The 26,546-nt window shown below is 39.1% G+C and overlaps 1 pseudogene across 1 annotated transcript; it reads left to right on the forward strand.

Annotated features, from left to right (window-relative positions):
* Positions 1-246: 246 nt before the first annotated feature.
* Positions 247-18,685, forward strand: LOC149186132 (putative aldo-keto reductase 2; annotated as a pseudogene). The gene is made up of 5 exons (XR_016255683.1): positions 247-628; positions 730-926; positions 15,860-16,032; positions 16,123-16,225; positions 18,202-18,685. The product of XR_016255683.1 is annotated as a putative aldo-keto reductase 2 (transcript).
* Positions 18,686-26,546: the final 7,861 nt, after the last annotated feature.

Consider the following 26,546-nt stretch of genomic DNA (forward strand, 5'->3'; position numbering starts at 1 on the left):
TGAGATAGTAGAGAGAATTTAATGATAACCTCCCAACCAGATTCTAAAGCTATGTTCTGCTATGCCACGTTTCTTTAGTAGTGTAAAAAACACGTAAGCAATGACGATGGAGATATACATGAATGGCGGAGGATAATAAACGTGGGTTAGATATTGATCTGACGCTATGCTTGACTGATCTTATTCCCGCTAAAAAGTCACTGTCAACGTCAGCGTAGACCCATCACGAAGGAAAACTTCTCACGGCATTGGAGCAGCAGGGCAGGCATGTATATATATGGATGTGTATATGGAGAATGAAGTTGTGTGCCTCCATTTACAATCCGCAGGCTCAGGACCAACCAGAAGATATACTAATACTTTACCTGACCGATTCATTGAGTGCTGTGCAGCGAGCAGAACAATGGCGGAAATACCATCAGTGCCCACATTGCATTTGGGCTCTCAGGGATTTGAAGTGTCAGCACAGGGATTAGGGTGCATGGGGATGACTTCCGGTAGCTATGGCCCTCCTCCGCCCGAGGAAGAGATGATACCTGTCATCCGCCATGCCATTTCCAAAGGAATCACTTTCCTTGACACTGCAGACGTTTACGGCCATTTCACCAACGAAGTCCTTGTTGGGAAGGTGAGACACCGTGCATGTGGCTTTCACCCTTTCTTGAAATATCTATTACCTAAAGTTTAGCGAAGTTGATAGGATTGTCATCTGTGGTCTGCTGGTTGCAGGCCATTAAAGGGATTAGGGAGAAAGTTCAATTAGCCACAAAGTTTGGAGTCAGTTTTTAGATGGCAAGCTACATGTTAGAGGAGATCCTGGATATGTTCGTGCTGCCTGCGAAGCAAGCTTGAAGAGACTTGACGTCGACTGCATTGATCTTTATTATCAGCTTCGTATTGACACTAAAGTCCCTATTGAAGTTACGGTATGTAAGTGTTGCAGTACTTGTAGAATAGTTGTAGAATAAGTGCATGAGATTTACAGTTTATATATAATATAATTTAGTTTTAATTTTGTAGATGTAAAAGCATATGCAGTATGAGAGGCATAGCCTGTCTACTATAAATTAACAGTGATAAGAGATACTCCAAACAAGGAGCAATAGGTGTTCAACAAAAATACAAAAAATAGTCTCTTCCTAGAGAGAGTATTGTTAGTCTTTTCGGAGAGAGAGTATAGTTTCATCTTAGATAATAACATAAAAAGCATAAATATTTACATATATTCAAAATTTTCTACGTGGCTCATATTGAGCGAACCAGTTATGCAGTGAGATCTATGAATGGTTTGTGATAGTGCTGGTAGATAACACCATCCTTCTCCTCATGAATCAACCAAGTTTCATCATGCGTGTGCGCTGCCTCCTTGGATAGGAGATCGGCAGCTGTGTTGCGTTCCCTGAAAATGTGATGGCAAACAGAAGTGTCAAATATCAAGATAAGCCTATGGATTTCATCCAAGATATGTCTCAATGTGTATGCATTGCAGTTTGTTGATTTATTTATCCAATTGCATACTAATTTTGAGTCCCCAAAAAGTTGTAGGTTCCTACACTGTTTGTCCAATGCAAATTGAATGAGGAATTTGGCCGATATGAGTTTTGCATAATTACTAGTACCCCTTCCTAGGCCCATTTGGATTTTAAAGATATGGGATTCTGATATATGAAGTATGGCTCCCCCCCACAGCCTATCTCCTGGGCCGATCCATCAAAGTATGCCCACAGTATAGAGGTATTTATAGCTTCAGGTCTAATATTCCTATTGTGCGGATGGGTGGTCTCATCTGGGATGAGATGATAGTCAACAAGTATCCTTGACAGAAAATAGGGCCAGTGGGGAGTCTTCTGTTGAAAGATAATATGATTCCTGGCTATCCAAATAGCCCAGCATGTAAGTAATGGCAAGTTCCTCTCCTTTCGTGAGGTGGCACTCCACCAGTTATTCCAAGCTTCTTTTATATTTGCACCCTGCCATCGACATAGTGAGGGGAACGATGTATGAATGTTATTCCAAAGCTCCTGTGTAATAGAGCATTCCAGAAAAAAATGATTATTGTCTTAACAACAGTTCCTACAAAGATGACACCAAAATGGTCCTTGAAAATATCGCTTCATCAGATTTTCACCAGTCGGGGTTTTGTTGAATAATATTGACCACATTAGCAACCTAATTCTGGGAGTCGCTTTGAGATTCCACAGCAAGTTCCACCAAGGCTCAATGATTTGTGGTTTATGTGGTTCCATTAATGCCAGATATCCTTCTTTAGGTGAATATGAACCATGTTTGGCATGTGCCCATATGAGTTCATCATTACCTTCTATAATCTTGATGTGGGCCTCTGTCAGTGCATTTGTATAGTCGCGCCAGTACTACTGCCGGTGCAGTGGAATATTAAAGTAATCCCCGATTTCCAACCTTGTTGTGTCATGATAGAACGAGCATTGTCATCTATATGACATATATGGGTGATGCCTTGTTCAGCAAGGTGTATTTTCAACTCATCGGGTATCCTAAGTGCATTTCCACAGCCGACCTAGGGATCTTCCCCAATGTGGACTGATGATCCAGATCGAATTCTCCAGGTCAGACCATTCTGAATGAGACTCATCGCATTTATAACTGCCTTCCAAATGATAGAAATGTTTGAGGCGTTCCCTTGTGCTTGTCTGATCCAATCAAGTGTGTTAGAAGGGGCAACATATTTGGAGACTACTACCTTTGTCCATAGACTGCGAGTGTTGATCAGTTTCCATCCCAGCTTTGCCGCCAACACTTTGGAGAAGACATCCAGTCTTTTAATCCCCCATCCTCCCCATTTCTTGGGCAAAGCAAGGGTCTCCCATCTGGCCCATGCAAATATTCTCCCAGGCTGTTTCCCCTTCCATAAGAACTGACAACAAATATTTTGTAATCTAGCTAGAATCCCTCTAGGAATCCAAGCCAACGTCATCCAGTATACTGGTGTTGCTTCCAATACAGCCTTAATCAGGATCAGTCTGCCAGCTCTTGACAAATATTTGTGGTACCATATATTGAGTCGTTTTTCTACCTTGGTAATAAGCCAGGTCCAATCAGCAATTTTGTATCCATGAGGCTTAAGTCGATAACCAAGGTAGCTCTGATACCATGTAAAGTTTTGTAGATGTTCTATGCTAAGAGCAATTTCACTTTTCTCACAGCAATCATACAAGTAGATAAGCAAAATGTAGATAGAACATATAAGCAGATCTTACAGAAGACAAATCAGAAACAAGAAAAATGTATGTGTTCGTTTCGGCGGTCAACAGGATGCTTCAACCAGCAAAGTCTCCTTTGGTCAGCCAGCCCAGCATGTGTCACAACAACCCTCCAACCAGTAGATGAGTCAACCCAAGTCAGTTCTACAAAAGTCAACGCTGTCCTGAAAAGTCAACGCAGGGGCAGCAAGCTAAAAGTCAGCGCAGTAGCAAAACGATCAACCCTTTGACCTCGATTTTTGTGCCAGGTAGTACGGCCTTCAAAAATCGAACCTCCCACAAGTTTTCAGCTTGTTTGGACCAAGCGTTGACCAAAGTCAACGCTGGTCAAACTTCTGCGAAACCCTAGCAGCAGAAACCCTAGCAGCAGAAAAATCCTCTTCGTCCTTCCCACGTGTGGCTGAAATTCGTCCTCCAAGTAGCTCGTACTTTTTAGGATGAGAGAGGAAGATGTGAGTTGTGTTGTGATCAAATTCTCTCCAACTTTTCCTGTATATATATCCATCAATGAGGGTGTGTGACACATCTGTTGGGCATGTGAGCCTACATTACAAAACTGGCTGACCTTGCACATATAATTTATTAAGAATAATAAATTCAAAATATAAGTTCTGCTCATCGGATTAAGACTATTTTTATATGGATTTTACACCTCTCAGAGAGAGGAATCCAACAAAAATATTAGCCTCTTAATCTGAGCATCAGAACATGGAGTTTGGACCTAGTTGTCCAAATTTAACACTCCCTCTCAACTAGGGAGAACTCCATCTATTAGTGCAATTAACATCGTGAGTCATCCCGCTGAAACTTGCTTTGCTGGCTTCTTTATTTCAGAACAGAAGTGGGTCAGTCACAAAGACATCATTCCCTGATTGACATAATCAGTCCAGAGGTCCCAGACCTCACAAATCTTGATCCCAGATCAAGTGGTTGGACCATGCCATCCTAGATAGAGAGTACGGCAATCTCTGATGCGTCCATCAGTCTTTGCTAATAGTCTCTAGCTTTTCCACACCTCATTGGCCAAATGAGAGGTACTTCCCATGAGCCCTGAACTCAATGGGTAGGATGCATACGGGGCACAGATTAAATGAGTGGCGAACCAGCTCAATAATCACAAGGGTGGGGCAGAAGCATTATGAGTGCTTATAGCTCCGAGAAGCTATCCCCAAAGCCCCCCAGAGCTCCCAGAGCTCATCGTCCAACAGGACCCACATCATAGGGTCTTTCCACGACACCAAGACTCTCACGGAAGGTTAGGAACTTGACCTTCCCTAGGGGCTTAGTGAGAATATCCGCGACCTGCTCATCAGTTCCTATATGATCGAGCCTTACGGCGCCTCGCTGTACCATATCCCGGATAAAGTGGTACCTGATATCAATATGTTTGGATCGGTCGTGGAACACAGGATTCTCAGTCATACGAATCCCACTCTGATTATCACAGAGTATTACAGTGGTATCTAGCACATGTTGGAACAGCTCACTAAAGAACTTCCTCAACCAAACTGCTTCACAACAGGCCATACTAGCAGCAATGTATTCGGCCTCCGCGGTGCTCAAAGCCACCGACTTCTGCTTCCTGCTCATCCATGAGATCGAAGCAGAACCAAGATTGAAACAACATCCAGATGTGCTCTTACGATCCACCACACTGCCAGCCCAATCGGCATCAGTATATCCCCGGAGTATCACACTCCCGGCAGTGTATCTCAGCCCATGGTTTATCGTGCCCCGAAGATATCTCAAAAGATTCTTGGCACCAACCCAGTGAAAATGATGAGGCTCAACCATCTGTTGACTCAAAGTATTCACTGCAAAACATATGTCCGGACGGGTGTTCACTAAGAACATCAAAGCTCCTATGAGTTGACGATACTCAATAGGATTGGCCAAGATAGGCCCTGCAGCGCTGCCACTCAACTTCTTAAAGTTGAGTTCCATTGGTGTCGACACAGACTTACAGTCCACCATCCCAAATCTTTCCAGAAGCTTCACAATATACTTTCCTTGAGAAAGGAAAATCTCTCCAGGTCTCTGCCAGACCTCCAGGCCTAGGAAATAGTGCATCAGTCCTAGGTCTTTCATCTCGAACTCAGCAGCAAGCTCCCTCTTACATTGATGAATGAGAGGGTCATCACCTGTCAGGAAGAGGTCGTCCACATACAGCACTAGAATGAGAGGCTTTCCTTCCTCAACCTTAAAGTAAAGGTTTGGATCAGCATTGCTTCGAGTGAAGCCCAGCTTCATCAAGTAACTATCCATCCTCTCATACCAAGCTCTGGGTGCTTGCTTTAACCCATAGAGGGCTTTCTTCAACCTGCAGACATAAGTGTCTCGATCTTGAACTTCAAATCCCAGAGGTTGTTCTACATACACCTCTTCCTTTTTTGCACCATGCAGAAAAGCGGTCTTGACATCCATCTGATGAAGACTCCATCCTTGCGTAGCAGCAAGGGCTATGATGGATCGGATGGTGGTATATCGAGCCACAGGTGCAAATATATCGTCATAGTCAATTCCTTCCTTTTGAGAGAAGCCACGGGCAACAAATCTTGCCTTAAACTTTTCAGCACTCCCATCAGATCCATGTTTAATCTTGTAGAGCCATTTAGCGGTGACAACAGATTTGTCCTTCGGTCTCGGGACCACATCCTAGACATCATTCTTCATAATAGCCTCATATTCTTCATGCATAGCATCCTTCCAGACTTGATGCTTGATGGCTTCCTCAAAAGATCCAGGTTCAGATTGTATAATAGTACTCATGGCAGCTAGATACCCTTGGTATCTACACGGCTTCTTGCTTTCTCGGAATGTTCCCCTTGGGGCAGCATGACCCTCAGCATCTTCGAGGGTGTCCCTGAGCCATGATGGCCTCTTTCCTAGAGAAGGGGAAGGATCAATAGGGTCCATTGGCCCTTCAACATCAGGCATAGTCTCATCCTGGGGTTCTTCCAGATTTCCAAGTCTTTCTTCATGGTTTTCTTCAGATCTAGGAAGATCTACTACTTTCTTCAGGGAAGCATCTTCGTCAAAAGTGACATCATGGCTTATCTCTACTTCCCTTTGACCAGGTACATAGACTCTATATGCCTTAGAAGTCTCACTGTAGCCCACAAACATTCCTTTCTTCCCAGTAGCATCCAACTTACTTCTCTTTTCTTTCGGCACATGAAAATAGACAGGACATCCAAAAATTCTAAAATGTGAGACATCAGGTTTCTTACCAGAGAAAACCTCTTCGGGAGTTTTGGAGTCCAAAGCGAAATGAGGGCATCGGTTTTGAATGTACACAGCAGTATTTGCAGCTTCTCCCCACAGAAACTTTGGAAGACCCTGGTCACATAGCATGGCACGGGCGGCTTCCACAATAGTCCTATTCTTGCGTTCAACAACACCATTCTGCTTAGGAGTATATGCAGTGGTAGTCTCCCTCTTAATGCCAGCTTCTCTGCAAAAGTCTTTGAACTCATTTGACTCATATTCAGTGCCATTGTCAGTCCTCAAAATCTTGATCTTCTTTCCGGTCATATTTTCCACCAAGGCTTTGAAGGTACAGAACCACATGAAAGCCTCATCCTTCTTCTTCAAGAAGTATATCCAGGTTTTGCGAGAGAAGTCATCAGTAAATGTCATATAGTAAGAACATCCCCCCAGGGATGTTACAGGCAACATACCGGAAAGATCAGAATGGACCAGTTGCAATATCTCAGATGTCTTTGTGACACTTGAGGGGAAAGGTCCCCTTGTATGTTTTCCTTCAGCACAACCCTTACATACACCTTTATGATTATTTCCAAAATCAGGCATCCCTGTCACCACCTTCCTTGCTTCGGGAAGAGCCTTGTAATGAAGGTGTCCAAATCTTCGGTGCCATAGTTCGGTTTGACGGATAGTATCACAAGTCATAGCTCCCAACGGACTCCCTCCAACCTGGTAGAGTGTACCAACTCTAAAAGCAATTGAGATAGCTTCCTTGAAGCTCTTCTTCCACATGAGTACCTTTCCATCAGAGAAAGTTACATTGAAACCTTTGTCTTCCATGGCAGATACAGACACAAGGTTTTTTCTCCAATTTGGGTACATAGAGTACATCTTGTAGATGGAGGACTTGTCCTTGAGACAAGTGGAGGTTCACAGTCCCGGTCCCTTTCACAGGATAAGTGGCATTATCCCAAAGGATAATTTCTAGATTAGTATCCCTTTCAACCATGTCAGAAAGTGCTTCCTTGAATCCGGTGATGTGTCTTGAGGCACCACTATCGATTAGCCAGACATCCATAGTGTCGGGCGGAGATGCAGCTGAGAGAGCAAATATTAGAATATACTCATTTCTTTTATTAACAACATTAGACTCCTCATACCTGGTATTTCTGGTCCTTTTAGAAGGTGGATTGTTTCCTTCAAAGTGAGCCTTCCTCTTTCCTTTGGATTTGTCATTTCTTCGATTCCCATTCCTTCGGTTGTTGTTGTTGTCGTCACTATCGGGAGAATTCTTCTGGAAGGGGCATTCTCTAGCATAGTGTCCAGTCCTATGGCAGGTGAAACATTTACCCTTCTTCTTTTGAGTCTTAGTCCTTCCTTTGTCCTTGGAACCACCAGAGTTCTTCTTTCGGGAATGAGCAACATAGGCAGCATTTCTTTCATTATCAAATTCCTTCATCCTTGTTTCTTCTTGCATACATCTAGACAGAAGCTCATCAAAGTTAGGGATGGTATTATTGTTGAGAATGGTAGTTGTGAATACTTGCCATTCATATGGAAGTCCTCCAAGTGCGGTGAGAACCATCTCACGATCAGCTATTGTCTCCCCAATAGCTAGCAGATTGTTCCTGGTTTCGGTCAACTTCATAAAGAAAGTTTGAATAGACTCGTCTCGGCCCTTCTTCATATTCTTCAACTTGTTCTTGAGGAATAGCACTTGGTTCACATTGTTTACTTGGAACATAAGTATCAGTTTGTCATACATCTCCTTGGATGTGCCTAGTTCAGATATGTAGGCAACCAGACTCTTATTTATGGATTCCCTGATCAGCAACTTTGCTCTGATTTCTCCCTTCTTATACTTGTGTTTAACAGCAGCAGAGGCATTTGATGGAGGTTCTTGAATCTTCCCTGTCACATGATCTAGGAGATCATGATCTTCTAATTTGAGATCTAATAACATCTTCCAGGCATGGAAGTCATCACTTCCAGTCAGCTTGTCATTCTCCCTGAATTCAAGCTTAGAGGAATCCATTTCCTTCGATGATGATTGCTATAGATAGAGTTTGTCTTCACCTCAGCTCTGATACCATGTAAAGTTTTGTAGATGTTCTATGCTAAGAGCAATTTCACTTTTCTCACAGCAATCATACAAGTAGATAAGCAAAATGCAGATAGAACATATAAGCAGATCTTACAGAAGACAAATCAGAAACAAGAAAAATGTATGTGTTCGTTTCGGCGGTCAACAGGATGCTTCAACCAACAAAGTCTCCTTTGGTCAGCCAGCCCAGCATGTGTCACAACAACCCTCCAACCAGTATATGAGTCAACCCAAGTCAGTTCTACAAAAGTCAACGCTGTCCTGAAAAGTCAATGCAGGGGCAGCAAGCTAAAATTCAACGCAGTAGCAAAACGGTCAACCCTTTGACCTCGATTTTTGTGCCAGGTAGTACGGCCTTCAAAAATCGAACCTCCCACAAGTTTTCAGCTTGTTTGGACCAAGCGTTGACCAAAGTCAACGCTGGTCAAACTTCTGCGAAACCCTAGCAGTAGAAACCCTAGCAGCAGAAAAATCCTCTTCGTCCTTCCCACGTGTGGCTGAAATTCGTCCTCCAAGTAGCTCGTACTTTTTAGGATGAGAGAGGAAGATGTGAGTTGTGTTGTGATCAAATTCTCTCCAACTTTTCCTGTATATATATCCATCAATGAGGGTGTGTGACACATCTGTTGGGCATGTGAGCCTACATTACAAAACTGGCTGACCTTGCACATATAATTTATTAAGAATAATAAATTCAAAATATAAGTTCTGCTCATCGGATTAAGACTATTTTTATATGGATTTTACACCTCTCAAAAAGAGGAATCCAACAAAAATATTAGCCTCTTAATCTGAGCATCAGAACATGGAGTTTGGACCTAGTTGTCCAAATTTAACACATCTTCTAGGGGGAGGAAAGTAAATGGAAATCTCCTAAGCAAATATTGTATTTCATGTTGTGAGAAACCTATAGCTGTGATGGTGGACTTTGCTTCATTCAAAACCATTCCCGTGGCCTTTTGAAATATTCCAAAGGCATTGTGCAATGATTTTAAGTCCCCTATGCCCCCATTAAGGAAGATAAGTACATCATCAACGAAGAGCAGGTGTGTCAAAATACAAGTGTCTGTAATCTTTATTCCTACAATTCGTCCTTGCCTGTGTTCTTCTCCAATAAGTTTGATAAGTCCCTCCATGATAAGAAGAAATAAGAGAGGAGATAGAGGGTAGCCCTGCCTGAGCCCTCATTCAGCATGGAAAAAAGGGGATGCAGATCCATTGACAAGTATGTTGTAAGTAACATTGGCTATACAACACATGATCCATTTAATGAATGCATAAGGGAATCCTAGGTGTGTTAACAACATTCAAATGTAGAGCCAACTTACTCTATCAAACGCTTTTGATAAATCAACCTTCATTATCACGCCTTTCAATTTTTTTAACTAGATAGTGTGAAGAAGTTCCTGGGTTGTATCGACCACCTCATGTATCTGTCAGTTCTAAAGAAAGGAAAATTGTTCAGTGGAGATGTGCGATGACAGGATTGGCCTAAGATGATTGGCAATAATCTTAGCAATGATTTTGTAGATGCAATTACATAGTGAAATAGGTCTAAAGTCATCAAAGGTGGAAGGTTTATCATATTTGGGAATGAGGGCGATGAAAGTAGTATTGAAGGCTTCAGACATCCTCCCACACCTTCGACAATCTTCATTGATCCTTAACAGGTCCGTCCCAATAATGTCGAAAAAAGCAATGTAAAATTCCACTGTCCATCCGTTCGAGCCTGGACTCTTGTCCTTCTTGAACCATTTTAAAGTGTCTTCAAGTTCTTCTAAAGTAACTTCTCTTGTAAGTTCTAGTTCTGCCTCCTGATCCACAAATCTGGGAAAGAGTTGGACAATGCACATCACTTCTGCGAAGGTGGCGATGGGAGGAGCCTTGTAGATGCCCTTAAAATGTGAGTTAGCCAGTGCTACAAGTTCTCGGAAGGTATGTACAACTTGTCCATGCTCATTTTTTAACTCCCATATCGTATTGACCGCCTTCCTCCCATTGGAAAATTTGTGGTAGAATTTGGTATTATCATCCACATCCTTGAGCCAAATTGCTCTACTTCTTAACCTCCAACTCTCTTCTTTGTCCTTCAAGATTTGTGTCCTCTTGTGCATCAGTGAGGCAATCTTGTCCTTGTGCTCTTGAGAGGAAAAAATCCCTCTAGTATTCTCCTCATATGTGTAAATTTCCTCCTCAACTACCCTAAGCGTGTGATCATCCTATATTCTTTTCCTGTGAGCCTAGATTTTGGATAAGGTTTTCAGCTCCCTCAGAGTGTGAGCAAAATACTTTGTAAAATTCCCATAAGCACCTGGAGGATGAGCTTTCTAGTAGTCAGTCACCATCCTCATATAGTCTGCATCCCTAAGCCAGGAGGAGTTAAATTTAAATGGGGATTTTGGCTTATTAATGGCATCCTTCAATTCAAGATATATTGGCTTGTGATCAGATATGCCCCCAGATCCCACCCATTGTCTGATGCAGGAACCGATATTGACCAAGGGTTCCTTGATTAGGAATCTATCAAGCCTTCTAGCAAGGTTAGCCTCACCAATTCTGTTGTTCCTCTAGGTAGGCTGAAACTTTTCAAAGGGAATGTCAACAAGAGTATGGTCCTCGAGGAGGTTTTCAAAATATGCTGATAGCATATCCACCTATGCTTGATGGCCCCAAGACTCTGCAAATCCAATGGAAAAATTTAGATCCCCTCCCAAAATGATATTGTCTTGCTGGAGTATGGATGAATTTAATAATTTCCTCCAGAAATCAGCCCTATCATGACAGGGGCCATATACATTGATAATTCTGTAATCAGATTCGAGGGTGGATGAGTATATATCAGCTCCCATGAATCCATATCCCCCCCATACCCTATCCAACTTAATGGATCGATTGTTTATGCCCAAAGCCACCCCCCTGATCTTCCAGTGGCGTCCAGAGAATGAAATGACCATCCTGGTAACCATGATTCAAGTAGAGGGGTAATAGTGCTGGCAGGGCCTAGGGTTTCTTGGAGAAAGAGAATATCTACAACTTTAGAGGCAATCAGTCTTCGCATGGCTAATTTTTTCCCAAGGCTAGCCAACCCTCGATAGTTAAAGGAGAGCATCTTCATGGAGGGGGGGATCAAGGGTATGCTCTGCTCTAAGAACCCAGTCTAAAGTCTTTTGTTTTCCAGTAACAATCTCCTCCCCTGCCAGATGTTTAGCTTTGGAGAGTGAGGAGGGTTGGCCCTGAGGTTGTTTTGGAAGCAAAGGGGTAGAATCAATACCAAATCCAATGGCATCAGGGCCTCATGAGCGTGCCCTCGAGCGCAAGGGGTATCGAGGTTCAGAGCTCATGGAAGGATCATGTAGGGGATGCAAAGGTACCTCCGGGATGTAAGGCTGGGAGTTAGAGTAAACAGGAGGGGGGACCTGATAGGACAATTCAGATTAATGGAGGATAACAGGTTGAGGCCAAAGGAATGATGTGTGCCTGATGCACGTGCAATGCAATGTGGTGCAGCCGAAGTAAAATCAAAGGATATAGCAGGGGAGTATGTAGAATAATTACATAGAGATGCAGTCAAAATAAAAGCAGTGGAGAGTGTAGGAATTGACATACTCGTGGAAAATGCTTCCCCCATAGCCGCCAAAGCTCTCGTCAGAGGTGGAGAGGGTGGCCGGAGTGGTGCTTTCCCATGCTTCTTCTTTGTCCATTTTTCATGTGCCTTCTCAGCTTCTTCTGGTGCTTGGTGTGGCAATTCTTCTTCTTCCATTATAGGTTTCTCCTGTGCCTAAGGGTTTGGTACATCCACTTCCTTTTCATTCATCCTCTGTCCTGCCTTATTGTTCAAAGGGAAGCCCCTGAATATGTGTCCCACCTTATGACACCTTCGGCATCTGTAAGGTACCCCTTCATAATCCAGAAGCTGTTTCTAGGAGTATGACCTCCATTGTATAGTGATATGTTCCTGTAATCCCCTTCGGTATCCATGTGTACCAATATCCTAGCATAGGCCATCATGCCTGTCGATTGATAAGACTTGTCATACTCCAGATATGTGCTAAGAGAATTCCCAATGTGGCGAAAGATGTCTTCAGACCAAAACTATAGCGAGAGCCCCGACAGTCTAATCCATATGGGGCCAACCCCAATCTGCTCTGTTTCCGGGTCAAACAGTGGAGTCCATCTCTTCAGAAGGACGGGCGCATGCTCAAAGTGCCAAAATGAAGATAATACCCAATTCGTGTGATCAGGTTTGGCAAACCTTAACACGAACCAACCCCTCACAAAAGTTTGCACAAAGGGTATGTCAGCCAAATGGTGCCCCCAAACCTCAGAAGCCCATGATTTTAAGCGAGCTGTAGAGTAATTTTGTCCTCAAATTCTTCCAACAAGAACTTTGTCTGCAAAGTCCATAGTATCCCCCAGCTGAATGTCCTCCCCGAGCTTGAGTATAATGTCTTCGGCTTTTGATCTAAAACACCTGTATTTCTTGTGTGGCCGCGGTTCAGCTACAGTATCCCCACGTCGGTCAGTATTCTTCCCAGGTTCAAGTGGATCCTCAGATGAAAGAGGAGGGTCAGATGGGAAGGCGTCTGATAAGGGTGGGATGACCGTATAGCTGCCAGATGGGGGGGCAGATGTAAGCGGCGTGATCAGGGGTTCATGTTTGGCGGCAACAGAGGAACCGGGAAGAGGGTTATTGACACTGGAGGACAATGGGTGAGGGGGTAGGTCAGAACCATTATCTGCAGGGTTAGGGTTAATGCAACCCGAGACAAACCCTAGTGAGGTTGGTGACAGCGGAGGAGTGGAAAGGGTCGGCCAGGTCAGGGGGTCGTCCGGCAAGGTCACCGAAGCATTCGAAGGGCCCGAAATCGGAGGTAAACCAGCAATGGTTTCTGTCAATATGCAACTGTAAGGAGTCATACCATCTATGGTAACATGTGAGGTCAACCAAATAGAAACCTCCATCAATGGTTCTTTCGAGTAGTCAACAAGGTCGAGGTCCATTGTTGTCGGTTAAAATAGTTCACCAGCTGCTTGAGAGTAACCGTTGGGGAAAACAGGGATTAGAGCAGATAATAAGGTGAATAACGGGGGCCTGTACACCATGAGCAGGGGAGATAGGGTTATGGAACACAACTACTATAGTAAAACATCTGTTACGGTAAAAAACAAGGAGTATAGGTTGAGAGCCTGTCGTTTTTGTGAGTCCAACAGATGTTCATTCCGTCCGCACACAACATTGTCTGTCGAGACGGAGAAACTACCAGCTGCAGTAACCCGTACTACATATTCGAAGCCCTAACCATACTGTAATAATCGCTCCATCCTCCCCTTAGTTTACTTGTGATAAATTTTGGAGTTTTTAAGGTGAATTTTCAAGTGTAATTGTCCAAAAGTTAATAGGGATTTTTTAAATTATAAGTTTGAGTTGTGAATTCTCCATGATCTGAGTGTTCTAAGAATGCCTTACTCTACCTATTACAAAATTTGGAGCTTTTTCTGATTGTATTTTAAGTTGGCCTTGCTAAATGTTAGAATAGCTAAGAAATTTAAAATTTAAAGGAAAGAATATTTTGTTTAGTCCATAAGATAGATCCACACAACTCCATATATTTCTATTCAATAATAAAAGACTTTGAACCTTGATCTCTCCCTCTTTTGTACAATATGAGAGCCAAATAATCAACTATTGAACCTCACCATCTCATTCACAAGTCCCATCACCAACTCAGACCTTTGGAGTTTTGGTGTTTAGAATCGATTTGCAGGTAGTCCCACTCGTATTCTATATATGTTCAAAACCAAATACAAATAGTTACCAAATGGTCATAACTTCCTACCCTGCAACTTTCTAAGACAAGGATAAGTGGATGTGTTACTTCTAGTTACATTCATGTCTTTTTGGTGTGCAGATCAAAATAATATGCAAGGGCTAAACTCAATGCACAAAGAAAAATTAGGTGTGCAAACACTAACTACACCTAGGGTGTTCAAAACTGCAAAGTAAGGACAAGAAATTCACCTGCCAAGAAAGAGACTAGGTAGGGAATATGTTGCATGATCATAGACAAGTACCCATTGCAATTGGTATCGGGTTCCATGACTGAGAATTTAGGTGTTGTGGAAGGATGTGTTTAGGAATTTGTGGTGGAATGTCATTAGTGATTAACATATTTTAGATTTTTTAAGAAAGGATCGTATGAAAGATTTAATTGGATAATCATTAGCGTGGATAATAATATGTTGATGGTGGATACAGAGGTGTGAATAGGAAGAGGACCTTATAGTGTGCTTGATAAAAGGACTTGATAGAAGATGTGTCTACCCAACAACAAGAATTCATTTCATCTGTTTTTAAGGTTGTTATTTGAACAATACAAGTGTGTTCATCAATTAAAAAACTTGTTAACTAAATCTATTTGACTGCTATTATATCTTGGATCCATATAGAATGTCAAGATACTATAATGCTAGATTTCCTTCCAAATTATGCTCTTGATTTTGGATTTAGGGTCACTTTTATGTTCCCTATGGCTGTTACGTTTAATGAATCATCATGACATCACTCTATTCCCTATGGCTGTTAATTTTAATGAATCATCATGACATCACTCTCTACTTGTAGAGAATATAGTGAAGTGAGTTAGCTAATAAGTAGATGGTAGTCACCACATCTGTTTCCCTGTCCCCATCCATAAACTTGTGATAAAATCAATAGATTTATTTCATATTTACGCTTTTGAATAGGCAATGTGAGGAATGCACTCTAAATACACACTCTGATCCTTCTTTTGTGGTCATAATTTCCAACCATCTACAAATTGCCAACCATCTTTTGTCGTTCCTTTTCTTTCACCTCTAGAGGAATTTGATCTTGTCTTGTTATAAATGAATGTTGGGCTATGAGAATCATATTGCATTCCTGAATACAATTGACACCTTTCAATTGTAGTTGGAGAACAAATTGGTTGATGCTAATTTTTTTACCAATCTTGAAAGTTTGTTTGTAATGAGTTCTACTACACATAGACCTTAATATTTCCAGGTCCTACATAAATTTGGCAAGGTCTTGCTACCATATCTTGCTACATAAATTTCTCATTTGTTGTTTTCTCATTTATCATTTTGAAAATGAGAACCATGATCCACCATCAAATATGAAAATTTCTCATTTGTTGACTATCGTAACTTTGTCATTTCCATGGCTATTTCTTCATTCATGTATTTCTTCTTTGATTGTGTTAGCTATTGTTTATTGTGTCATATGCTTAAGTGTAATTTGCTGCCACATTTTTTTGGTGTGTCAATTAAGATTGGAGAAATGAAGAAATTAGTTGAAGAAGGGAAAATAAAATACATAGGACTTTCAGAGGCTTCTGCATCAACAATTCGAAGAGCTCATGTTGTTCATCCTATAACAGCAGTTCAACTAGAGTGGTCTTTGTGGACTAGGGATGTCGAGGAGGAAATTATTCCCACATGCAGGTATAAAGGTGTATAAGTTAGGATTTCTTATTTTTCTTATTTGCATTGTATTATCAATGGCTAACGAACATATTAAAATTATAAATGCAGGGAACTTGGTATAGGAATTGTTCCCTACTGCCCACTAGGGCATGGTTTCTTGAGTTCTGGAGCAAAGTTATTGGAAAATTTAGCAGATAATGATTATAGAAAGGTACTTTTATCCATCTTATTTGTACATTTTAGTTTTATGGTTTCAGTTTTATTTTTAATGGAAGACATGTCAGTTAAACTGACTTTGGATTTATTAATAGTGGAGATGGATAAAATAAATCTGGTGTAAATTTCTTGTAGCATTTAAAAGCTTTGTTTTAGAGATTGAATATATGCTAATTTATTTATATCTCTAAATGATCTCCAATTTGTTAAATTGTATTATAATGGATATATGTTAATTTATTTGTATTTAGATTGATTTTAAGTCAAATTGGATATATGCTAGTTTATTTTATATTTTAAAAGTTTTAAGATGAAAATGAATATATACTTATTATACTTGTAGTATGGTATATTCATTTAGTTTTTCTTTGATTTCTTATTAGTGTGTGTTTGACCAAAAGATTTTGTTGCTTATCCATAGTTTAACATTGAGAATTCATTTTTTGTTATTTTTTAAATTTATTTATTTGTAAGTTGACTGTTTGAAGTCTTATTTAAGGGCTATTTAGTAATTTCCATTTCTATTAGTTACTAGTTTTTTTTTTTTTGAATGTTTTGTTTTGTTTTGTTTTTTTTTCCCCTTTTTCTATTATTTCCATTTCCATGAATTATAGTTTTTGGTCTATATTTTCAATTTAAGATGGCTTATTACCAGCCTAGATCCATCTTACCTCTAGATCAAATATCTTGATATGCAACCTCTTTTAGAATGAAAGAGATTTGATCTAGAGTTAATATGGATCTAGGCCAATTTAATTTCCCCTTTAAATACACTGTATTCCACATGAATACCATGGGTCAATACCCTGAGCCATTATAATTATAATTATTATTTTATTTTTAGTGTTATTTTTATTTTTTATTTTATTTTAACCAAGTTAAAATGTTTATATTAGATTACATTAATTTTTATTTTTAAATCTAATTTGACTGGGTCAAAATGTTAAACATTACATTACATCTCTACCATACTGGGTTGGAGAGAGCCTCTCCGCTCAACAATTATATTAAAAATATATTTTAATAAATTTGATTTTATCTATATATATATATATATATATATATATATATATATATATATATATATATATAAAACAACACACATATTTATAATAAACATATATATTAAAATGTATATATATTAATATAAACAATATTAGTTAATCATATTTCTTAATTTTTAGTTATGGTATTCACCAATAGAATATTTTATCAGTTGTTTTATTTTTGTATTGAAATTTTTGTCTTTATTATTTTTTAGTTTAATTACTAGCTACTATGTAGCCCTTGTTTATTCCTGTATTTACTTTTTCAAGTTGAGTTTTTATCTTATATATATTTTAGATTATTTTTTAAGTATATATTTTGGGTAAAGTTTTTTCTTTGACATTAGAGATTGAATCACCTCATGTAGTAGAGTGCAAGCAAACTCTTCTTTCACAATAGGGATTGGACCATTGTAGGTTGTAGAGTGCAAAGGTAAGTATAAGATGTAGAATGCAAATTGTATTTTTTTTAGTGCTACCAGCTTTAATGTTTTTTTTTTTAGCTTTTGTCTGAAATTAATTTGTGTGCATATAACACATTGAATTATTTAGAAGTTCATATGATATTTTTGAGAAAGTGTCAATGTGGAATCAAATCCCATCATAAGGATGTGCCACTATATATCTCATTATAACATTTAAAAAATATGTTCTAAATTTTTTTTCTATTAATATATTTGTATTATAAAACAAAAATTATCACCCTTAGAAAAAGAATTACAATGGTAAATGTGATTGATGACCTTGTTAATGAAGTTACAGTTTATCTTTACATTAAATAATTATAAATCAAAGTATATTTTTAAAGTTTATATTAGTGACTCCATTGATAACTTTGCATATTATTGTTCATTCATCTAGAGCCTTTTTTATACATGTAGAGACCCAAATTTATAAAATTATTGGTTTTTTTTTCTTTTTGCAGACATTGCCAAAGTTTAAAGTAGAGAATATGGAAAAGAATATTGTCACATTTGAAAAGATAAAGGAAATAGCTTCAAGGAAGGGATGCTCTGCAGGGCAACTTGCATTTGCTTGGGTTCACCATCATGGAGATGATGTTTCACCAATTCCTGGAACGACCAAAGTGAAGAACTTAGAGGAGAATATTAGATCTCTTTCTGTTAAGCTCACAACTAAGGACATGGATGAAATAGAAAATGTAGTTTCCACTTGCGGTTTCTTTGGAGATCGATATGGTGAAGCTTCCAATCATTTGACATGGATGAACTCAGAAACACCTCCTTTATCTTCATGGAAGGATGCCATATGATTTATTTTAGCATTATTATCTACATGCAAATAACAATTATTATTGGATAGGGGTGGATTCTTTTTTTTTCTTCTCTAATTCAATATGTATAGACTTCGAGATATAAAGATTCAAAAGTACAAGCATAGTTGGTCATTGATAGTAAGGTAAAAGTAACTTGTGGAATGATTCTTATTGTAGTGTTTTAATCTGATTCATATAATGGTGTGATGTGAGTATCTTATATAATGAATCTTCCTGTATATTGATCATGTTTATATAATAAATGAATATTCCAAATAAGTATAGATTCTTATATACATGTAGAAAATATGAGCATAAAATTGATATATATATATATAGTCCAATGCAAATCCATAATGAATTAGCACGTAATATAATATTAACACATATAAATCCTTAATGGTTCCCTTTGACATGTAATTCACCATAATGCAAATCCATAATGAATTAGCATCTAATATAATATTAACATATGTAAATCCTTAATGGTTCCCTTGACATGTAATTCACCATGTACCTTATAGTCGATGATGTGCAAGGCCCATACCATATAATCCCACGCTTATGTTTTTCATTTAAATACTTAATCTTAATAAAATAATTGTGCATAATAATTATGTATTTATAGGTTACATAGATATAAATTAATAAATAAAAATGGAATATTAGTAAGTAACAAACAAATATAATATTTAATTGATAATTTTCCAGTCACAATTAATTAATTAAATATAAATAACAATAAGATCTATAAAATTTATAAAATATTTTTCATACAAAATTTAAAATATTATATAGATTTAAAATTGTTTTTCTTTAATTAAAGAATCTATCTTTTAAATAAGTGTATTCATTTATGTAAACATATAACAATTGTAAAGCTATTTTCTTGCTATGTATTTTTAATTGTTCATGTAATAAAAATCATAACATATACTTTAATATGGTTCAATGGAGAGATCTTCAACTTTTGATAAAACTTCTTTAACCTTAAGTTTCTCAAAAGTATTACAATTGGAGTCTATAATAATCCTAATTGATTAGGTAGCTCTATTCGTTTAAAATTTGTCTTGTGTTTAATACCCCCACCTAAATACATGATCCTATGATTATTCTCATATTGTCAGTGTAGGGGCATAAATACAATAGCTAACAAGTGCATAGGCTGTAAGTCACTAGGGTTCATATTTTTGAAACTCTTTGGCATATTCATTATTGTAGATTTATGAACATCTTATACCCAGTGTTTTATAATATGGGTTAGACTTACAAGTCTAAGACAAGGAAAATTGGGCACATTTTTAGCTAGTATACAAAATTAGAATTGTTGACAATTGCTATAATTGTTTTACTAATATTTTTGACCATAAACAACATGTGGGAGACGACTCTCACCCAACCATAGGCTCAACTGCACCATATCCTCATACAATTGGCCATCCCGAACCTATGTTATGGGAAAATTTAACTTACAGTAATAGGCTACTTTAACTCTAGTAGACCTTCCTTAGGTCTACCTAGAAGGTGTGTGTGTATTCAATGTGATGAAATAAGGAAAACAACCTCTAAGAATACACAAGAAATCAAAGAGAAAAGATGAAAGATTTACCTTTATATGGCAAGAATCCATTCTTTGTTGGTGCAACCAGCTTGGAAGAAGATCTCCTAGAGATTTTGGCTCCTACTTCTTCCTTGAAATCTGTGCACAAACAACAACAAGAACTTCATATTTCTCTCCAACCAGATTGTTAGTGCTTACAAACCAAATCACTCATAGAACATAAGAAAAGGATTCATGAATGTAAATGGGGAAGTTTCCTTTGGTTTGTATTACTCATGAACTAAAGTACATAGATGAAAACTCTTGCAACACCTTCCTCGACCACTCTCCTAACCTCTTTGCTCACCAAAATATAGGCATGCTAGCATAAGTTTATCACATAAAATTTCTCCATCTTTTTAGCATACAATAATGTTCCTCCCATGTGATTAGTGTAGAGCATTGCTTATATTGATTTCCTTCACGATTGGCCACATTGAACCTAGACACATTCTTGACAGTATTATAGGTTATGATTAACCATGACCAAATCAATGATGATATGATCAAACTGGACCAAATCAATGCTTATCCATTACAACTTTCGCTCTGTTTCTCGATTTTTGTGGAAATAGGGCATTACTAGACTTTTGTTTCACCCATTACACTAGTAAAGGGCCTTGATAGGCCTAGTATTTCACTATTGACATTGCATAAGAGTGTTGAAGCCACTAAAATCACATTTTTTGGATGTTCAACTAATCACAAGTTGACACTTTGTCATGGAAAAGGTTGTTCCTTTCCCTTAGACCCTAGGGGGTGGATTTTTGAGTTATAATAGATGCCCCTAATGTATGAGGTAAAAATAGAATATGATGACCAAAGTACATTACAAAATGTAGACTAGTCAGTGAGGCAAAGAGAGAGACCACAAATAGGAGACATGTAGAGGAAAATGATATAATTGAGTGTTGTGGAGAGAGCAGAACAATGACATAAATATAATCAGTTCCTAGATTGCATTTGGGCTCCCAAGGATTTGAAGTGTCCGTACAGGGTTTAGGGTGCATGGGGATGACTTCCGCTAGCTATTGTCCTCCTCTTCTCAAGGAAGAGATGTTATTTGTCATCCACAATGCCATTTATGAGGGAATCACTTTCCTAGACACTTTGGATGTTTATGACCCTTTCACCAACAAAGTCCTTGTTGTGAAGGTGAGATTGCATGCATGTGGCTTCCGCCCTTTCTTGAAATATATATTACCTACATTTTAGCCAATTTGATATAATTCTTATATGTGGTCTACTGGTTACAGGCCATTAAAGGAATTAGGGATAAATTCCAATTTTCCACAAAGTTTGGAGTCAAATTTGTAGATGGAAAACCATAGATTAGAGGAGATCTTGGATATGTTTGTCTTAGTTGCGAAACAAGCTTGAAGACACTGGATGTGGAATGCATTGATATTTATGATCAACATCGTATTAACACTAAATTCCTCATTGTAGTGACGATGTGTATGTGCGTATGTTCTAGTAGTTTTAGAAGAAGTGCACGAGATCTACACCACACAGATAATTTAGCTGTAGTCTATATGTTATATGTTTTTGAGTTTTTTGGGCATATGTTTTGGTCAATTTTTCCAAAAATTGGCAAGGATTTCTTGAATCACAAGTTTGAGTTATGAAATCTCCACACTCTGATAGTTGTATGTTGGGTTGTGTTGTATTTTTTGGACCCTATATTAGGTTGGGTGGACCTACCTATGGTTTTGTGCATGGTTTTCGCACATGGTTTTGGACACGATGGTTTTCGGTCCATGGTTTTGGACACGATGGTTTTCGGTCCATGGTTCTGGACGCGATGGTTTTTGGTCCATGGTATTGGATGCGTCGACATGTATAAATATGTATTGTAACATTGAAAGGAACACAATGAAAAATCAATCTGGTAGTCCCAGATTTGGGATCTAGGGGAAAATCTATGTGTATATGTGTTTTATGTGTTATTCTCTCACATTGTTTATTTTCTGTGTTTTAGAATTTGTATGCAGGTAATTTCTGTGCGGGGTTAAAACCTACATTTGGTATTAGAGTAGTTTTGGCTTCAAGGGGACGCCTTTTTTGCTGAGGGGTTTCGCTCGGGCCTGTGGTAGACCCTGTTCAGTGGTAGATTTGCATGATCGATTCTGGTGGTGAAAGAAGATGGTGAGCGGTGGAAATATAGAGATCGAGAAATTTAATGATCAGAGTTTTGAGTTATGGAAACTTAAGATGGAGGATCTGTTGGTGGATAAATATCATTGGATCGCAGTAGAACCGGGGACTAAACCAACAGGAGTGTCTGATGAAGAATGGAAGAAGTTGGATTGGAAGGAAAAGTATGATTGTGTGTCTCAGATTCAGTATTTCTGAATGTATCAGGGGAAGCTATGGTGAAGGCTTTGTAGGACAAGTTAGGGACTTCGTACCAATCTAAGTCTCTGGTGAATAAATCGTTCCTATGGAAAAAGTTGTATAACCTGAGGATGAAAGATGGAGACTCGGAGACAGAGCATCTGAATGCATTTAATAGTGTTTTAAGTCAGTTACTTTCTATTGATATTAAAATTTCAGATGAAGATAAGTGCATTAGTTTGTTGTGTTCTCTACCAGATTCGTGGGATAGTTTGGTTATTGCAATAGGTAGCAATGCAACTGCCTTACATTTTGATGAAATAGTCTCATCCTTGCTGATGGAGGAGATGAGACAGAAAAATATGGAGAGCCAGAATGGTGATGCCATGTCTGTACGAGGACGGTATTAGAACATAAACAAAAATAAGTCATCGAGTGGGAGATCTAAATCTAGAGGGAGATCTAAATCTCCAGGAAAACCTGTAAAGGTGGCTTGCTGGAAATGCGGAAATGAAGGGCACTACAAAAGGGACTGTAAATCTAAAGATTCTGACAAAGGAAAGGGATTTGATGATGCTCCTTCTGCAGAAGAGAAAACCACCTCAGATGAAGGTGGGGATGTGTGCTTGGCTTCTTCAAGTACACATGAAGATCATGAGGCATGGTTGATTGACTCAGGTGCATCCTTTCACTTCACTCCCCATAGAGAGTGATTCTACGAGTATGAGAAATATGATGGTGGTGACGTCTTCTTAGGGGATGATAGGAAGGCTAGATTCGTTGGTCACAGAAAGTAAAGTTGAATTTGCAAGGTGGAAGGGTTAGAACACTTCCGGGTGTTTTGCATATTCTTGTATTGGCTAGAAATCTGATTTATGTAAGCAAGCTAGATGATGCAGGTGTAAAAACAACGTTCAAGGAGGATACCTGCAAGATGATTCGGGGAGAAATGGTATTGATTTGAGGAGTTCAGATTGGAACTCTGTACAAGCTGCAAGGTAGCACTGTTGTTGATGGGTGCAACAGTTCTGTGCTTCCTGAAAGTGGAGTAGAAAATCTAGTGGTCTCTGGAGAGAAGACCATGTTGTGGCATCAAAGGCTTGGAAATATTGGAGAGAAGGGTCTTTGAATACTTCATGGTAAAGGTATGGTAGAAGGTATGAGTAATAGCTCTTTGGATTTTGATTTTTATGAAAATTTTGTATATGGGAAGCATAATCTGGTGAGTTTCCCCTCTGGTGGTAAGAGGGTGAAAAATATATTAGAGCTTGTGCACAATGATGTGTTTAGACCTGTGAAGGTTCCATCACTTAGTAAGTCTGTGTACTTTGTATCATTTATAGATGAATTCTTAAGGAATACATAGATATATTTCCTTAAGAAGAAATTTGAAGTCTTTGATAGGTTTAAAGAATTTAAGGTTCTGGTGGAAAACTAGACAGAGAAGAAGATAAAGGTGTTGAGGTCAGATAACGGTGGAGAGTTTTGCAGCGAGGAATTTGAAGAATTCTGTAAGAAGTGTGGTATAGCATGACAAAAGACTACTCCATACAAACTTGAGAAAAATGGAGTTGTAGAAAGAATGAACAAGACATTGATGGAAAGGGAAAGAAGCATGCTTAGTGGTGTCGGGTTAGGATAGGAATTCTAGGCAGAGGCGGTGGAGACAACATGTTAATTGGTCAATAGATCACTTTCATCAACGTTGGAGGATAAGACTCCACAAAAGGTATGGACTGGTAAGAAATCCTCTCTTTCACATCTGAGGGTATTTGGATGTGATGCATATGTACATGTTCCAAAGGAGAAAAGAACCAAGTTGGATAGTAAATCTGAAAAGTGCATCTTTATTCGGTATAAGGATGGTTTAAAGGGTTATAAGATTTGGAACCCAGTGACAAGGAAGGTTGTGTACAACCGAGATGTGGTGTTCAAAGAACTGAAAGATGTTATTAAACATGAAGTCCAACCAAAGGGACCTGAGAAGATAGAGTTTGAGCTTAAGGAGGAAGAATCAGACTCTACAGCAAAGGAGGAATCAGAAGATGAAGAGCCACAAACTCTGGGTGTGAGAAGATCAGTTCGAGAAAGAAGACAACCAGAAAGGTATAGTCCAACTGCTTTCTGTTCAATTTCTACTGTCTTTGTTACTGATGATGATCCTAGAACTGTGAAGGAAGCAGTGGATTCAGAGGATGGTAAACTCTTGAAAGAGGCCATGGTTGATGAAATGGAATCTTTGCACAAAAATGAGGCTTGGGATCTGGTGGAGTTTCCGGCTGGAAGGAAACCCATTGGCAACAAATGGGTGTTCAAGAAGAAGACAAATGTAGAAGGAAAGGTGGAGAAATACAAAGCTCGGATGGTAGCAAAGGTTATTCCCAGGTGCCAGGAATTGATTTTGGTGATATTTTTTCTCCTGTTTCCAAGATAGCTTCTATTAGATTACTTTTATCTTTTGCTGCTGCTTTTGATTTTAAGGTAGAATAGATGGATGTGAAGACAACATTTCTTCACGGGGATCTGGAAGAGGAGATCTGCATGAAGCAACCTGAAGGTTTTGTAGTGAAGTGTGAGAAAGAACTGACATGCAAGTTAAATAAGTCTCTATATGGGTTAAAATAGTCACCAAGGATGTGGTACCAGAAATTTGATGCATTTATATGGGGACTTGGATTCACCATAAGCAAAGAAAATCACTATGTGTATTTTAAATTAATTGGTGACCGTGTTATTTATCTAGTCTTTTATGTGGATGATATGTTGTTGGTTGGAAATGACAAAGAAATTATCCAGGATTTGAAGATCCAATTGTCCTCCAAATTTGACATGAAAGATCTTGGTGTTGAAAACTATATTTTGGGCATGGAAATTAAAAGGGACAGGGCAAAGAGGAAGCTCTAGTTAAACTAGAGGAAGTATGTCGAGACAATACCGTAGAGGTTTAATATGCAGGATAGTAAACCAGTGAAGGTTCGTATTCCTGTAGGTGTAAAGTTATTTGCTGAACAGTGTCCGAAGACACTAGAAGAGGAAAAGGACATGTCCCGTGTTCCATATTCTAGTGCAATCGGTAGCCGATTGTATGCAATGGTTTGTATTAGACCAAACATTGCACATGCAATGAGAGTATTGAGTAGGGTTATGTCAAAACCAGGAAGGAGCACTGGACAATAGTGAAGCGGGTTTTTAGGTATTTGCATGGAACTAGTGATTATGGTTTGTGCTACCAAGGAAGACCAGGATTGGACAGAGTGTTGGATATTCGTGGCTTTTTTGATGCAGACCGAGCTGGAGATCGGGATCATAGAAGATTTACAAGTGGGTGTGTGTTTAACCTATTTAGAGGTGTAGTCAGTTGGATGAGTAAGAAACAATCTGTAGTGGCACTATCAACTACAAAAGCAGAATACATGGCAGCCACTCATGCAAGCAAGGAAGAAGTTTGGTTGCAGAGATTGTGTTCAAGTACGGGGTTAGTAAAGGGAGATATAAGGATAGACTAAGACAGCCAAAGTGCAATTTCCTTGGCAAAGAACCCTGCTTACCATTCAAAGACTAAGCACATTGAGGTTCAATATCACTTTGTGAGGGATATGATAGAAGACAAAAAGGTGTTGCTGGTAAAGGTGGACACTTTGAAGAATACTGCAAATCCATTGACAAAATCTGTGAGCTCTGAGAAGTTCTCTTGGTGTAGAGAAACAATGGGAATTTCAAGGTTGGATAAATGAATAAGCTCTCCTGTGGAAAGAAAACAAAAAGTGGGAGAATGTTGGGTTGTGTTATATTCTTTCCACGAATAGCCCACCTAGTTAACCAGGGGGGTTAGAGGGGGGAAAAGCCCCCCTTCGTTGCACTGATTGCGCAGTGGGGGGTCACAGGAGGGGTGGCAGCCCCCCTGTCCAGGGGGTTTGAGGGGGGTGGGTAGCCCCCTCTACAGGATCCAGGGTAGCGCCCCGAGAATTTTTTTTTGGACCCTATATTAGGTTGGCAGACCTACCTATGGCTTTGTGCATGGTTTTCGCACATGGTTTTGCACGCGATGGTTTTCGGT

This window comes from Pinus tabuliformis, chromosome 3_1 (genome assembly GCF_031772625.1).
Source record: "Pinus tabuliformis cultivar Carrire ecotype Pingquan chromosome 3_1, CPIR1, whole genome shotgun sequence".
NCBI classification, from domain to species: Eukaryota; Viridiplantae; Streptophyta; class Pinopsida; order Pinales; family Pinaceae; genus Pinus; species Pinus tabuliformis.